Raw genomic sequence first — 16,450 nt, 5'->3', positions numbered from 1 at the left:
ACCTTGCATAATTCCCAGTAGTCACTAACTGGGGACTTTGCACTATGAAATCGAAGCACTGAAGACCGTGAGTCCTCCAATATGATGCATTTAGGAAAAGGGAAATAGAAACCAGCTAAGTTAGCAGCTCCTGGGCATGGCAGCATCAGAGCCAAGGATCTCCAGTGTAGAGAGGCATTTCCATGGCGACACAGATATTTCACTCTTACCCAAAAATTTAGGTTAAAAAATGATACAGTAAATAACTAGGTTAAAAGTGGGCAATAAAACTAAATTAATACTTGATGCAGAGCAGAATTCTTAAAGATAGCCACGAAGTGTGTGTACACACTCGCCCTTAACCACAAAGACTTTCAAAGATGATCGGGAGGTTTAAGTAAGAACTTGAATACATTGCTTTTACGGGGCCACGGTTTGTGGCAACACATAATTGCCATTTCCTCCTCTTATTCACCAAGCTCCTATGGAAAAACAAATGACTTGCTGTATAAAGTACAGGTTAGCATCAATATCGCTAATTGATGGTGCAGTTGCCAAACTCCAAGTCAGATTCTGAAGAGTATGAGCTAATGCTACTTAATGACATTGCACCCATCACAGGTCAGAAAATAACTGACATGCAGTGTTTTCTTTGGGTCAGCGACGGAATGGAATAGTAGCAGTTTAACATAATTAAAGGCCTATAGCCAGATTAAAAACTCTTAGTTTGTAATTTTTTTCTTTTTCTTCTTTTTCTTTTTCCTTTACTTCTTCTTTTTCCTCCTCCTCCTCCTCCTCCTCCTCCTCCTCCTCCTCCTCCTCTTCTTCTTCTTCTTCTTCTTCTTCTTCTTCTTCTTCTTCTCCCTTTTCTTTTTCTTTTTCTTTCTTTCTTTCTTTTTCTTTTTTTCTTTTCTAAAAAAAGGATTATGTATTAACTGGTATTTGAGTTGGATCCAAAGTGTGGGGAAAGCCACAACAAGTTAATAAAAAAAATCTTTCGATGAATATTTAATGAATACCTATGCTTGCCCAGTGAAGGGCAGCCACCCATGAGACTTGGTAGAAGGGGATTCAATTCCTGATGCCTGTGAAATTATCCAGCATATTACATAAAGAGAATGTGAGGTTTAAAGTAAAAACCAGAAACTCTATGGTGACTCCTCAAACAATGCAGAGGTTTGAGGATAAGGTGGACCTTGAGAGTTATGATCAGAAAATATCACTTCCATGATAGCAAGCAAAAGAGGACATGTAAGGGGAAGACCTTTTACAGTTTCCTTTCTGTGTTAAGATGGCTTCCGTGCACACAGAACAGCACTGGCTATCCTGACAGTGGTTTAGGATGCAAAGGCATAATGAGGTATGACATCACCTAGTGGTGTGCATTTCATGGCACTCTCACGGACGCTGAATTAGAGATATACCCAAACTTGAACAACTTGAGGAAGTTTAGAGGCAGAACACCAGGCTGGAGCCGTGACTAGAGTAGATAATATTCATTTTGTTCGCTGAACAGGAAGCAAGCTGACGTCATCAAGGCAGCTTTAGTGACATAAGGAGACATACTGGGTTGTTCAACATCATTGTGCTTTGAATGTGAGATGTCTTCCTGAGGCATATGGGTTTGAACACTTGGTTCCAGTTGGTAGTTTGGGAAAATTATAGAAACTTTCAGAAGGGTTCTTTAGTGGAGGACGTTTATCACTGAGGCTTCTTCCTTATGGCTGATGCAATCTGACAAGCTGCTATTATGCATCTGCTGTATGCCTTGCTATTATGCTTCTGCTGTATGTATGCCTTCATTGGTATGATGGACTCTGCTCCATGGAACCATGAACCAAAATAAACCTTTTTCTGCCTCAAGACGCCTCTGTCAGGTATATTATTCCCATAGCAACAGGGAATAGATTACTACAGATGCAAAAACATCTGGAAGAAGTGAACAAAGGCAAAACTGAGTGGGTTTGTTGGGGTAAAGAGGAAAGGATGTGTTGAGAAGGCTTTGTGTCTATGCTTCTGTCGCTCCTGTGTGGACCTTCCATTTTACCCCAGTCTCTTCTTCCATAGAGTGGGTGGAGCCCTGAGGGGAGGGAATGAATGAAAATGTTCCATTTAGAGACCAGTTTTTCAAGGTCCCTCATCCTTCCCACATTGTCTGGCTCTGGGTCTCTATTCTCATCTTTTTCAGAGAGAAGATTCTCTGATGATGATTAATAAGGAACTTTTTATCCATGTCAATAGTGGAATGTTATTAAGAGTCATTTTATCAGCTTGCTCCTTTAGCAGAACGATAATATTTGATTTTTCGTCCAGGTTCCTGAACTATCTAGTCTCAGGTTCCTGGTCACCCAAGCAGCATCATTTTGGGTTTCTTCTCATGGAGTGGGCCTTAAGTCAAATAAAAATATTTATTGGTTACTGCCACATGCATTGTGACATTATTGCACAAGCATGTCTTGCAGGCAGGTCATGTCAAAGCACTGTAGTACGAAGGTTATTTTAAAAGGATTTTCCCATTTTACTGCTACGGAATATTACTTTATTCTCATGATTTGGACATTGTTTTGATTCTGCATATAAACTTATATAAATTTAACCATTTGTGTAGATACAGCAAAGCTCAATAATGCTTTCTCCTCAGTCTATAAAGAAGGAACATGGAGAAACAATTTAGCATTGCCAAAGAGCAGTGTTACACAACCAGTATTTCATTCATTATGAAATGTCAGCTTGCTGCTAATTCCTGGGCCTAAATTTACTTCAGAAACTCAAGAAGACCTCAATATCTCATTCCTGGTACAGCAGACACTCAGAACCTTCTTGAGGCTACTGGTTAAAAGGAGTTTAGTACAGTTAAGTGTTTCAGATAAAAATGATGTACACCACTCATGGGGGAACTCTGAGAGGATGGGGCTATTATGTTCTGTGTTTGTTTATTTTGATGTCCCTTGTGTCTCAGAAAGAGTGCAGAAAGAAATGTCTAGCCTGCTTGTTCCTTACTGCCCACCGCTACCCATTTTCAATGCTTTTTGCTCCTTGACTTAATCTTTAAAGGGCTGGGACTTTCTCTGTTGTTTAAACCTCTTGTCTGGGTAACATCCTTCAATTAAGGCTTTAGATACCACCCACACAATTATTATGGTGAGATATTGATCATTATCACAGACTACTTGTCTGGACTCTAGGTTTGAAGATACAACTTCCCACCCAACATATCTACCTGCATATCCCATAAATCAAATACTGTTACTTTTGTGGTGCATTGTCATTCAACAAAAAGAATCTGAGGTGTAGAAACCAAAGGAACCAAGTATAATGAACAATACTCACAGAAACCAAGGTGTTCTTTATAACCATCCAGCCTTGATGCCACCCCTAGGTTGCAAACATTAAATCAAACCCTTCCACTTAAAACAGTAGAGACAAATGTATGGAGGCCTTGATCTCACTACTATCCAAGTTGCACCCTGTTTGAACTCAGCTTGATATCTTGAAGCTTTGTTCTAGCTTGAAAGGATTGGTGGAAGAACTCATGAACGGACCAGTGCCTTTTCAGTTTTACACACACACACACACACACACACACACACACACACACACACACACTCAACTAGCCTTTTATGGCTGTAAAATAGAGCTATGCTGTAACATCTGATGTTTTTCTGGCAGGGTACATTTTAAGATAGATTATCTATCAATTAACAAATGTTATAAACATCAACCCGTTTACAACAGTCCTTTAAAGAAGGTTCTCTCCTTGATTTTTCTTCTTTTTCTACCTCCAGAGAGGTCGACATTTTTCCCAGATTCAAAGTAAATTGTTTCTATCACTTTTAGTCATTTATAATATATATACCATCACTAAACAAATGTAACAATGGAGTTAAGTCATTAGGTATGGTATTATCCTCTCTATTAGATATAGACATAGCTACTTTGAATAATCAGCAAGGTGTTTCTTAAAATATTTAGAGGTTATAATAGAAGCTGATGAGCAGAAGTTATTCTAATCATGAATGCATATATAAGTGTGCCTGTATTAGGCTGATGTAGCCCAAGCATATATCTATATTTGAATATAATTAAGAGAGTGATATAAAAGAGTGGATATAATCATCACTGTTACCTGCTCCTCAATAAGGTTAATTACCACAGCCACAGGGCAGGCTTGTGCAGAGGACACAAATAATATGATCACAACTTTCTTTTTATATGCAACTTTTGCCAAGTTATTCTGGTTTAGCCAAAGAGGCAAAATAAGCACAGAATCCCATCCCTGTCTCTCCCAAACTAGGCAAGAAGAAATCTAGTTGTAGAAACCTGGCAGATCAGGCTTTCTGTAGCCAATACCTTCCAGGAACAAGATTATGAAGTGTAACATTTTAATACAGAGATATTATCAATGGAATTACAAAGAAAAATGAAAATGATTTAATAGCATATGATATAAACAATGATAAATAATTTTGGTTAACTTGAAATGTATTAAACTGGGAGCCATGAAATGTTAGAGCTGGCTTCTGTTACTTCAGTCCTGAGCTAGTATAGACATGTTCCCAGTGGTGTTTTTAATCTACCAAATGAGTGGCTGGCTCCCATGAGCCAAAGATCTGTTCAGGCTTCAACACTAGACAGTACCATTGGACAAGCCACTTACTTTATCTCTGTGTCTTCATTTGCAAAATGAGATCAGTACCAACCTGGAGTACCTACCATGATCACCATGCAACTGAAAGTGTGCATACATTTGAAAGAACTTTATGACCTAGAAAACCATTCAGCTGTGAGTTATTAAAGACGAGGAAAGAGGATAATTTTTCAGAGATGCTAAACACTAGACTTATGACTTCAAAGAAATTCATCATTAGATGTTGGATGTTTAATATTTATTTTTAAATTTACGGGACGTAGAGTCACCAAGGAGATAAACTATTGGCATTTTCGTTTAGTTAGGTTGTTGGGTTCTTATGTCTCTACCTTCCTTCCAATCCTTATTCCACCCAATCCCTTCCAATTCCCCAACACTAGATAGGAGAGAAAGAAGGTTACAGGGAAAAGGGGATGCAGACCTCTTTAGGAGATGCAGACCTCTTTAGGGGATGTAGACCTCTTTAGGACTACTTCTTGCTTATTGGGAGCATCAGGTTCCTAGGGGCAACTACACTCTTCATTGTCAGAATATCCAGCAATCCAGCAATCCAACAATAGCAAACCAACAATCCAGCAAATGCAACTGCAAACACAACAACAGCAACAAGTAGAGACCAGCAGGAACCAGCAGGGACCAGCAGGGACCACCAGCAAAAGGAAATTTCCATTTTACTGATTTTAAAGATGGGGGGCCTTAGAGAAAAGCTGAGACTTGGTTCTGTGAGAGGTCAGAATAGGTCATGGCTAATGATGGCTGTTGCAAGAAAAAGCCCCCGGATTTAAGGGGTCATCGAAAGAGCCTTATGTTACCTTGTAACCATGTAACAAGGTTGGAGGACTAGATGAGAGCCACAGAGAGGCCACTGGTGAAGGTGTAGCCTGTAGAGACCCCAGTGTTTTGGAGGTGGCAAGACTGTGGGATGGGTACCAAGTGCAGCAACAGCTGTGGAGGAGGCTAGCCTGAGCCGATGAGAGAAGCTGGATGTAGTATGGATGGCAAAGAGAGGGGAAGGGTGTAGCTATTCTTCTTGGAATGTCCACTAATGAACACTCTTGGGTATATGTCTAAACTAGTTAAATGTTTTAAAGTAATGGAAGCCATCTCCCAGATCAACTATTAATTAGGAAAACATCCAACAGGCTTCCCCATTGGCCAATCTGATTGAGAGCACTTTCCAAAAGGGGTTCTTACTTTTCATGTTCCTAGCTTGTATCTAGTTGACAGATACTTAACCAGCATTCACCATCTATTCAGTACCTACCTTACAATCCTTGGCGGTGCTTGAAAAGATGATTAATTAGCCAAGCTCACCACATTAATAATTCCCCACAGGGAAACTCACATGCAGAACTGTACACTTACACATCAAGAGACAATTGTATACCTAAGGTGTTGTCAGAAATACATTCTACTGTTAAAGTGAATACTGTAAATAATTTGCAGCAGAGATAAACTACTTTAAACCAGCCACCAGCCACAAAAAGAGCAAAAGGTCTCCACTTCTTGACTTGTTTAAGTAGCTGCCATATTACTGAGCCTGTGGAAAAGCATGCATGCTTAGTCTTCTAGATTGACATGTCTCCTCGAGGGAAAAGAGGTCTGCATTAAACCCTCTTCCCCAGCAGTCAATTGCTTTGTGGTGACTTTGTCCTATTCTGAGTGATAGAAATGAAATGGGATCAGACCTGGGCCACCAACACTTCCTTCAGTGTCTGTCAGTTGACAGGTGTGTGTGTGTGTGTGTGTGTGGCTCCAGTTCTCACCTCACTCAGGAGTCTAAATCATTGTCCTAAGAATAGAAGAACTTGACTCCAGGCTGAATATTTTACGTTTCTTCTATACTCTCTTCCACTTGCTGATAGGAGTCCCCTGAGAGGCTCTGCCAGAGCCTGACCAATATAGAGGAAGATACTCACAGCCAACCATCAGACTGAGCACAGGGACCTCAATGGAGGAGTTGGGGGAAGGGCTGAAGGAGCTGAAGGGGTTTGCAATCCCATAGGAAGAACAACAGTATCAACCAACCAGATCCCCAGAGCTCCCAGGGACTTAACCGCCAACCAAAGAGTACACATAGAGGGACCCATGGCTCAGCTGCATATATAGCAGAGGATGGCCTTGTGGGGCATCAATGAGAGGGGAGGCCCTTGGTCCTGTGCAGGCTTGATGCCCCAGGGGAGGAAATGCTAGGGCAGTGAGGCCAGAGTGGGTGGGTGGGTGGGTGGGCAAGCTCCCTCATAGAAGCAGGGTGGATGGGAGATGGAATAGGGGCTTTTCAGAAGGGAACCCAGGAAAGGGGGACAACATTTGAAGTGTAAATAAATAAAATAACCAATAAAAATTGTTTTCTTGAAAAAAAAAAACAAAACAAAGAGACTGTAGTTAGGCTCCACCTTGAAATGTGGAAGATGGTGGTAGTACTCTGGGCTTGGTGGGAAGATGGTAGTAGTACTCTGGGCTTGGTGGGAAGATGGTAGTAGTACTTTGGGCTTGGTGGGAGCAAGCACATAAGAAACACCAAGGGAGAATAAACCTAGGTTGATGCTTCAGCTGTTTTCCTAGCACTTACAAGTAGCTCAGAAGACGGTAATGACATGTTTGGGACAGAGCATTTTACAACTGGAATTCATTAGCTGTACCAAGGCAAATAGTAGCAAATCAGCCATGAGAGGAGACGATTGTAGAAAAGGAGAGTTGAGTCAAAGCTTACTTCAAGTGTGAGGCTTACATGTCTGTGCCATGGCCACCAGGTCTCAGGGTGCCCAGAGGGCTAGTTTAGTAAGTGTGATTTCTGAGTTTGTCTATAGGGGCTTTGTGGAAGAGACCAGCTTCTGAGCTGTGTAACAAGCATATAGTCACCATGATGTGGGCCCGAAGCACAAAGAGGAAGGGAAGTGGGAATCCTGTCTCCTGAGCAACTGAGCGTGGTGCTTGTCCTCTATTTTATTCCCAGGATCCTAATACTCCATGTCTTAGGGTTTCTATTGCTGTTAAGAAACACCATGATCAAGGCAATTCTTAGGAAGGAAAGCATTTCCTTTGGCTTGCAGTACAGAGGTTTATCCCATTATTATCATGGCAGGAACCAGGATGGCATGCAGTCACACATGGTGCTGAAGACATAATTTAAGAGTTCTACATGCAGATCCTCAAGGGACACTGAGCCTGGCTTGAGCACTTGAAACCTCAAAGCCCATCCCCAGAGACACACTTCTTCCAACCAGGCCACATCTCCCAATAGTGCCACTCCTTATGAGCCTATGGGAGCCATTTTCATTCAAACCACCACATTCTCTCAGACTGCAGACTTGTACTGGAGCCGATATCATTGCTTTCTCAGGCTTCTGAAATACACACTGCTTCCCATGGTCTCTTAAGTACAGATGGCAGAGCGTGGGAGTTCTTAGCATCAAAGCCCTAGGAGTCAATACCATACTGTGTATATCTGTTCCTAATAAATGATATGTTCACAAATAAGAATCTCTTAAATGTATACTAATTATTCTGTCTTAGGATTTTTTAAAAAATGTTTCATATTGGCTTTGCATAGTTTTTCTCTCTTGGCCAGAAAAATCTTTCCTTCAGAAAGATGTCTGTGACAAAGAGTGCCACAGGTGATATCTCTGAATTGTCTGGGCTGAAATAAATGTAAATTTCTAAAATTGATCATCAGGTTAAAACTGCTTTTGTTTGTAACAGTATCTTTTAAGTAGAGTCTACTCTGTGACACAAGAGACTGTGTTACCATGTTTCTTTGCCCCATTTAGGCAGGCTCCTGAGAAGACTGGAGGAATGGGGGAAGCAGGTAGTCAGGCTGCTGCTCATCAGGGGGACAGCACAATGTGCAGATGCCCACTTGAGTATAACGTGTACTGAACCTTGTAAAAGGTTGTTCTCTGAAGCAGAAGTTCTCTCAACAACACAAACCTAACGGTGTTGATAATGCTCCAGGGAAGCCGAGAAATGATCGTTATGATCCTCATGCAGAACGAAGTGTAGATGTTAAAGCACGTTTAAAATCTGCAAAGGAGAAAAATCTGTCAGACAACGGAACAGAGAGGATGTTAATAAAGCCAGTGGTCACTGCTCGTGAGCACTGCCAGACCCTTGGTACGCCAGTTGCTCTCACAGGATGGCGCTTCATCAGTAATAGTTTTGAGTAACCAGTGGGAAATTATCTGTTGGTACAAGATTCAGTATTCAAAGGTGTGACAGTGAATTGTATATCCCCCAAATGTAAAGCTATATCTAATTTATCTTTTCTCACAATCATTTCTCTACAAAGAGAAGTGCGTTTCATTTGCTAAGTCTGATACTGATATTCAGCAATACGTCAGCATTCAATTGTTGATTTCAATAATAGCATATCCAGTGCTATTCGATAAAATTATAGAGGAAAAAAATTAGTAAGCAGAGTTGAAAAAAAAACTATATCTGGTAGCAGAAGCCTGTCTTTTGACAGGCACTACAACCATTGTGTGCCTCTCTGCACCTTGCTCTCCAAGGTGAAAGTGCTTCAGAGGGAGTGTCGGGAGTTTTCCAAGAAAGATAGCATTTGTCAGCATGCAGGCCTCAAGAGGTGGTTAGAATCATTAACTCCATCTTTCAAGTGGTGGAACAGGAGCCCAGGGATGTTAACCTCCCTATCCAAGGCCACATCATCAACAGATGGTGACCCCAAAGCTACGCACTCAACAGTAAACTAAAGTTCTCTCTAGGGGCCATAGAGACCACAGACATTGCTCATCACCCACAGGTCAGTCACTTATCAAATCATTCACTGTGTATGTATTTATTTTCCTTTATTGAGTGTCAACCGCTCTCTCTAGCAACGAAACTAGACATAGTTACAGAAGCCAGGAATAGTTTAACCATGCATTTTTTGGAATAGAGATGAGATATATAATCCAACAAAATCTAAATATGTCAGATGATAATAAGTTATATGAACAAAAGTAACTTAGGAAAATAAGGTTCATTTCAAAGATTTTTTGGTCAGGATGATGTTTGACTATATACAGGAAGAAAATGATTTAATGTACTGGAACAGCTACGTGGATTATATAAAATAAGTGTATAAAGTCCCTCAGGACACCAGAGATGTCAGAATACATGACTAGTATACTGTACTCTCTTCTTGAAGTGGGAAAACCGAGTTGTAGTAGAAATAAATCATAGATGGATTGCTTGTTCATTAAAGGATTTAAAAAAAACAAACAGTGAAACGAAATATGAGAAAAAAGTCTACGTATTTCTTTGAGTACTCAAATTTACAAAAGCAACGTCATCTCAAAATTAAGAAAGATAAAGGTGCTCTCTTGCTCTCTCATTCTGTCTCACTGACATGCACACAGGCGGTGTGTGTGTGTGTGTGTGTGTGTATACATAAAGATATACCATTCAAAAGGAGGCAGACAAGTTGAATTTGGTAGAGACATTCAATTGAAAGATTTTCAGACACCAAACCAAGACACTGTTGCTGATGCCAATAAGTGCTTGCTGACAGGAGCCTAGAGGCTTTGCCAGAGCCTGAGAAATACAGATGTGGATGCTCACTGACTGAGTACAGGGTCCTTAATGGAAGAGTTAGGGGAAAGACTGAATGACCTGAAGGGGATTGCAACCCTATAGGAAGAACAACAGTATCAACCAACTAGACCTCCCCCAAGAGCTTCTAGGGACCAACCAAAGAGTACACATGGAGGGATCCATGGCTCCAGCTGCATGTATAGCAGAGGATGGCCTTATCTGGCATCAATGGGAGGAGAGGCCCTTGGTCCTGTGGACAATTGATGGCCCAGTATAGGGGGATGCTAAAGACATGAGGTGGGAGTGGGTGGGTGGGTAGGGGAGCACCCTCATAGAGTCAGGGAGAGGGGGAAGGGGTAGGGGTTTTGTGGAGAGGAAACCAGGAAGAGGGACATTTGAAATGTAAATAAATAAAATAACTGATAAAAACAATTAAAAAAAGATTTTAACAGTAAGTGCTGACAGACTTTTAAGTGTTTCAGATCCTATTTTAACATGCTAATAAAATAATGTTCCTGGTAGCTATGAATGCAAGGATTATGTAGAAAGATGAGGAGATGTGTACTTTATTACTCTGGATCGTATCCAGCTCAGCTCAGGCAGTGTACATTAGACAACTTACCCAAATCAATAAATCAAAAGCATAACTTCACCTGGGATTAAAGGGTCCCACAACTCTCATAATTCTCCTCAGAGAAACTGACGTTTCCTTTGGGAAAATGGTGTGGGCCTAACAGTTGGATGCGAGTAGGTGGAGAGTAAACATAGCAGTGTAATCACTTTGCACATTTATAATATATCATCTTAACACTGGAGCCACTCACCTGACTCTCTGCAGTGCTTTAGCAGGGCTTCGCTCCATAGTTTTGGTACTAGAGTGAGGTTTCTACAAGTAGTCAGCAGAATTTAGGGGAAGAGGTTGAAACCATAATTGATTTGGTTCTCGACATGGATAGGTGTGCGGTAAAAGTTATTGCTACCTTACGTTATATTATTAATTTATATATGCTTTATAAGTACTTGTTGATATTCACAACAGTCATTTTGAATGCAAATATGTAGTTAGATATAACATGAGGCAATTTGAGTAGTAGAAATTGGTGGATATATGTCTGATTTTGTCTGTGCAGTACTGATAATGTCTTCATGGGGGGACAAAGTTGTGGAGACTTCTTTGGGGCACTGCTTACTGCTGTCATTATTGATGGGGAGCTGGTTCCCCATGGACATGTTCACCAGGCCACGCTGTGGTTTAGGGAGATCACATCCTCCCAACCACCCCACCTCTTCACCTTCGCCCTTTCCGTCATTTAGGATAACTTTTTGATCTTTCATAGTTCACGTGCCGAATCTCAGGCAATTGCGCTGCACTGAATTGCCGCTGGGATGGCTTTACACAGGAGAGCTGCTCTTCAGTCGGAAGGACCCACCAAGTCGTGTTTTATTCGCATAGGACTTCACTCTAGTCTGCCTTTACTCTCTGGATGCTTACAATGTATCAGACTAAATCTGGGAAGTTGAGACTCACCAGAAAGTGTGGCCGGACACTCCTTATATGTTGTTCTTCATCACCTCTAGAGTTTCACCATGAATTCAGACTTTCCGTGTTTTGCAAGCGACAATCATCTTTACATCAGGAAGTAGAATTCTGAAAATGTAGAGTGACTCATTTTTCTACATCAAAGTGTTATTTAATGACTTAAGTGAAATAAAATATTACTGATAAGCATAGTCCTGCATATAATCTTCACAAGAGATAATTTATCTTAAAACATATCCAGTTATACCTATTTTCATAGGAATAAATTAAATAAGTCTTTAATGTAATATGACTCTTCAATAACACAAAACTCACAGTGTCTGTGTTTGTTCCTTGTAAATAAACACACAGAATACATTTTAATAAATTTTATTTTAACAATTATGTAAATAAAAAAATTACACAGTGAATTTATTAGACCTAAGGTTTGTATACCTCAGTGAACTTCTGGGAAGTTACAATAGGCATTTGGAGGCTGTGGGCTTCATATTGGGTTCTATACTTAGACCACTGAATATATTTATGTATTTAACCACCACCAAAAATATAAAGAAAAATCATGACAGAGTTAGACCTAGATAACTAGTTAGCTTTATATTCGCTCTCATGCTCATGACCTGCATTCAGTATTCATTTCATATTTTGGTAACCAAGTAACAAGAAGAAATACTGATAAGGGGGAGAGTGTTGTCACTATGGGAACAACTTTTGATCAAAAATACAGCTGACGCAGATCTCTCCCTGAGTGCAGGCATTCCGTGTTCACACCCTTCTAGGTGTGGTGTGACTTCTCATTCCTCATAAATCTTAAATGCATTACTTAGTATATAAATAATGCTTGCAGTGCGGGTGCCTACAGTTCTCAGTAAGTAAGCCAGATGGATAGCTCCAACTTCCAGAAGTTACGTTTCTGGTTTTCCAGCCGCTCCTTGTTCATATAGATCAGCAGACACTCCATCCTCCTACCATGGCCTTCGTAAGACACAATACAGTGGTCTTTCTTTCCTTTAGTGTGGTGAAATAAGCCTTCAGGTTTAATCCCAACTACTTTATCTCCAGTGTTGGTCACTTTAATTTTGAAAAATAGTCCCGCATCCAGTGGAGCTTTAAGGAAAGGAACAGAGGACAGGAGTGTGAGCTTGAATTTCAGACAGGAGAGGTTTCCACGTCTTTTCATTCTTCTGATTCGTTGTGCAGAAACATCCCTAATTAGTTCCTCCAACCAGGTGCTATTTTGTGCCGTCTGCTAGATGTGGCAGCAATGAAATTCCCCCGTGTTTGGTTAAAATATAAGTTTGGATCATTTTGAAGTAAAATACATACCTGGTGAAATACAATCAAAATTACGTGATACTCAGGAAGGGAAAATTCACATTTGTGCAAAAAGACATCAAGACTACCCGCAAGACAATGACATTTCAGCCAGAACGAGAGAATAACCCTGAGGAGCAAGGAGCCAGGTTGAGAATGTGCTTCGGAAACAGGTTTGCTCTTGATAGAGATTAACGGGAAATAACTGCAGTCTTTCTGGGTGATAGCAGATATGAAAGGACTTTATACTCCTCATACTGAGTGGTCAGAGCATGGTGAGCTGCTTGCATTAATGATGTCTAGCAAGTATATGTCTGTGAAAACTCTGGACCTGCTGGGTTGGAATGGACAGAAGGAGGAATCACGGGGCAGGTGTCACAATCAGGCAGAAGATGGCTCCTCCGAAGTCCCAGAGAGTGGTTAATACTGAGGAATTAAGTATAACGAAAATAACTGGGAAAAGTCATGAAAATCCTAGAAGCAAAGAGTGACTCTCATTAGCATTCCTTCTAGGCTCCACCCAACAATTACCTGGCAACAGCCAGGTATGCCTGACTCACTATAAAAGGGGCTGCTTCCCCCCTTCTCTCTCTCTCTCTCTCTCTTACCCTCTTGCTCTCTTATTCTCTTCCTTCTCTGTCCCTTCTTTCCTCATTCCCCTCCGCTTTCTCTCCACGTGTTCATGGCCGTCCTCCTCCTCCTCCTCCTCCTCCTCCTCCTCCTCCTTCTTCTTCTTCTTCTTCTTCTCTCTCTCTCTCTCTCTCTCTCTCTCTCTCTCTCTCTCTCCCTCCCTCCCTCCCTCCCTCTCCCTTCCAACTTCCCTCCCCATGTTCTAAATAAAGTCTATTCTATACTATACCTCTTGTGTGGCTGGTACCTCAGGAGGAAGGAATGCCTCAGCATGGGTCTGCAGAGGCATCTCCTTCCACCTCACTGATACCAAGCCTCTATCAAAGATATCACTGTTCTTCTCTTCTCTTCTCTTCTCTTCTCTTCTCTTCTCTTCTCTTCTCTTCTCTTCCCTCTTTCTTTCTTTCTTTTTTTTTTTTTTTTTTTTTTAGAAAACACAAATCTGACTTGAAAAAGAGAGTATATTGGATGCACTCAAGACATCTGTAAAACTGTTACCTCTCTCTGACAGGCATGCACCCTCTGCCACAGTGTTTCTTGTTATCTATGTCCTGTTGCCAGCTGAGGACTGAGCACTATTTTTACCCAATTGCACTCCATTTTTTTTTTTTTTTTTGTTGGCAACCACCACAACAGAACTCTTTATTTAGAAGCATTTGTTATACTTTTGACTTCCTGGAAAGGTTAGCTCTGTTTTATAGATGGGATCAGGAGAAGGAGATTTGTTCAAGCATGAAAACTAGAACAAGACTCATGCCCCCATCTTAGTAAATCTAGCCTTCGAGGGCTCTTATCCATGTATACTGAAAAGGTTTCTGATGGATCATAAGAAATTTTAAAATATGGAGCTCAGCTCTCGCACAGTTCGCGGTGCTTGTTATCAGTGATGGTGGCTGTTGCCGTGCTGCCTGGGATGGAGCTATTCCTAGAATGAGGTGCAAATCTTTACACCTTCCAGCCTTTGAGACCTGAAGCCAAGCACGTCCCAGGCTCTGAGATCTGGCACAGCTGCCCTGTTTGAACCTAGGCTCTGCCTTCCTGGCATAGTGCCCAGGCTCATTTACATTTTTGTTTATTTCTTTAACGTTCCACATGCTCTTCAGCTGTCTTCTGTGAGGATATGATTATTTTGGCTTGGGATTTATTTAAAAAATACTATCCATTTAATGCATTTATTCTACCTTTCTCTTCACCCATTTGTAACAGTGTATTCTATTTTTCCTACTTTGGAAGATCCTGTCCTCTTACCTAGTCTCCTACTGGCTGCTTAACCTCTGGCAACATTAGAAATAAAAACACACATACCTGAAGCTTAATGTCTAACACCCACAGAAAAGAGAAAATATGCAATGTGCATCTTTCTGGGTCTGGGTTGGCCCACTTAAGCATGACTGTTGCTAGCTCTAACCATGTACCTGACTATTAGCCATTGGTGTTCTGTTCAGGAACGTTCCCTTTCCCCCTGTGCCCATGTGCTCGAGGTCCTTACCACTCTCTCTTCTATTAGTTTCCATGTCTCTGGTTTTATGTGGAAGTCCTTGATCCACTTGGACTTGAGCTTTGTACAAGGAAATAAGAATGGATAGATTTGCATTCTTCTACATGCTGATTGACAATTGAACCAGCACCATTTGTTGAAAAAGCTGCCTTTCCTCACCCCGCACTCCCACTGGATGACTTTAGCTCCTTTGTCAAAGATCAAGTGACCACAAGTGTGTGAGTTCATTTCTGGGTCTTCAATTCTGTTCCATTGATCTACCTGCCTGTGTCTGTACCAATACCATGCAGTTTTTAATCACCATTGCTCTATAATACAGCTTTGAGGTCAGAAATGGTGATTCCCCCAGAAGTTCTTTTATTGTTGAGAATAGTTTTTGCCATCCTGTTTTGCTTTTTTTGTGTGTGTCTGTGATTCCAGATGAATTTGCAAATTGCTCTTTCTAACTCTATGAAGAATTGAGTTGGAATTTTGATGGGAATTGCATTGAATCTATAGATTGCTTTTAGCAAGATGACCATTTTTACTATATTAATTCTGTCAATCTATGAGCATGGGAGATTATTTAAAAAAAATGGAGTACAGAGCTAAACAAACAGTTCTCAACTGAGGAATACTGAATGGCTGAGAAGCACCTAAAGAAATGTTCAACATCCTGAGCCACCAGGGAAATGCAGATTAAAATAACCCCGAGATTCCACCTGAAACCAATTAGAATGGCTAAGATCAAAAACTCAGGTGACAGCAGATGCTGGCAAGGATAAGGAGAAAGAAGACACTCCTCCATTGTTGGTGGGATTGCACACTGGTAAAACTACTCTGGAAATCAGTCTGGCGGTTCCTCAGAAAATTGGACACAGTACTGCGTGAGGACCCAGCTATAACACCCCTGGGCATATACCCAAAAGATGCTCCAACATATAACAAAGACACTATGTTTATAGCAGCCTTATTTATAATAGCCAGAAGTTGGAACCAAGAACCCAGATGTCCTTCAACCGAGTAATGGATACAGGAAATGATGTTCATTTACACAATGGAGTACTACTCAGCTATTACAAACAATGACTTTATGAAATTCTTAGGCAAATGGATGGAACTAGAAGATATCATCCTAAGTAAGGTAGCCCAGTCACAGAGAACACACATGGTACCCACTCACTGATAAGTACATATTAGTCCCAAAACTTGGAATACCCAAGATACAATTCACAGATCACATGAAGCTCAGGAAGAAGGAAGACCACAGTGTAGATACTTCAGTCCTTCTTAGAAGGGAGAACAAAAACCCACGTGAGGAGATACAGAGACA

The 16,450-nt window shown here is 41.0% G+C and overlaps 2 long non-coding RNA genes across 2 annotated transcripts in view; both read right to left on the bottom strand.

Moving 5' to 3' along the window:
* Window positions 1-893: 893 nt before the first annotated feature.
* The window catches only part of Gm26760 (predicted gene, 26760), a 33,730-nt gene continuing 18,173 nt past the window's right edge, over window positions 894-16,450 (bottom strand). Inside the window, exons 2-4 of the long non-coding RNA NR_153785.1 lie at window positions 11,688-11,807; window positions 8,509-8,650; window positions 894-2,059 (exon numbers count right to left, since the gene is read on the bottom strand). This is a non-coding gene — a long non-coding RNA (predicted gene, 26760). The remainder of the gene's footprint in view (window positions 2,060-8,508; window positions 8,651-11,687; window positions 11,808-16,450) is intronic.
* On the bottom strand, window positions 12,053-14,046 carry LOC115486415. The gene is made up of 2 exons (XR_875580.1): window positions 13,870-14,046; window positions 12,053-13,484 (listed from the first exon to the last, which is right to left on the bottom strand). It is a non-coding gene; the product is annotated as an uncharacterized LOC115486415 (long non-coding RNA).

The sequence above is a fragment of the Mus musculus genome, chromosome 15 (genome assembly GCF_000001635.26).
Source record: "Mus musculus strain C57BL/6J chromosome 15, GRCm38.p6 C57BL/6J".
Lineage (NCBI taxonomy): Eukaryota > Metazoa > Chordata > Mammalia > Rodentia > Muridae > Mus > Mus musculus.
The sequence above is the reverse complement of the archived record's forward strand: the minus strand, read 5'-3'. Positions and strand labels throughout refer to the sequence as shown.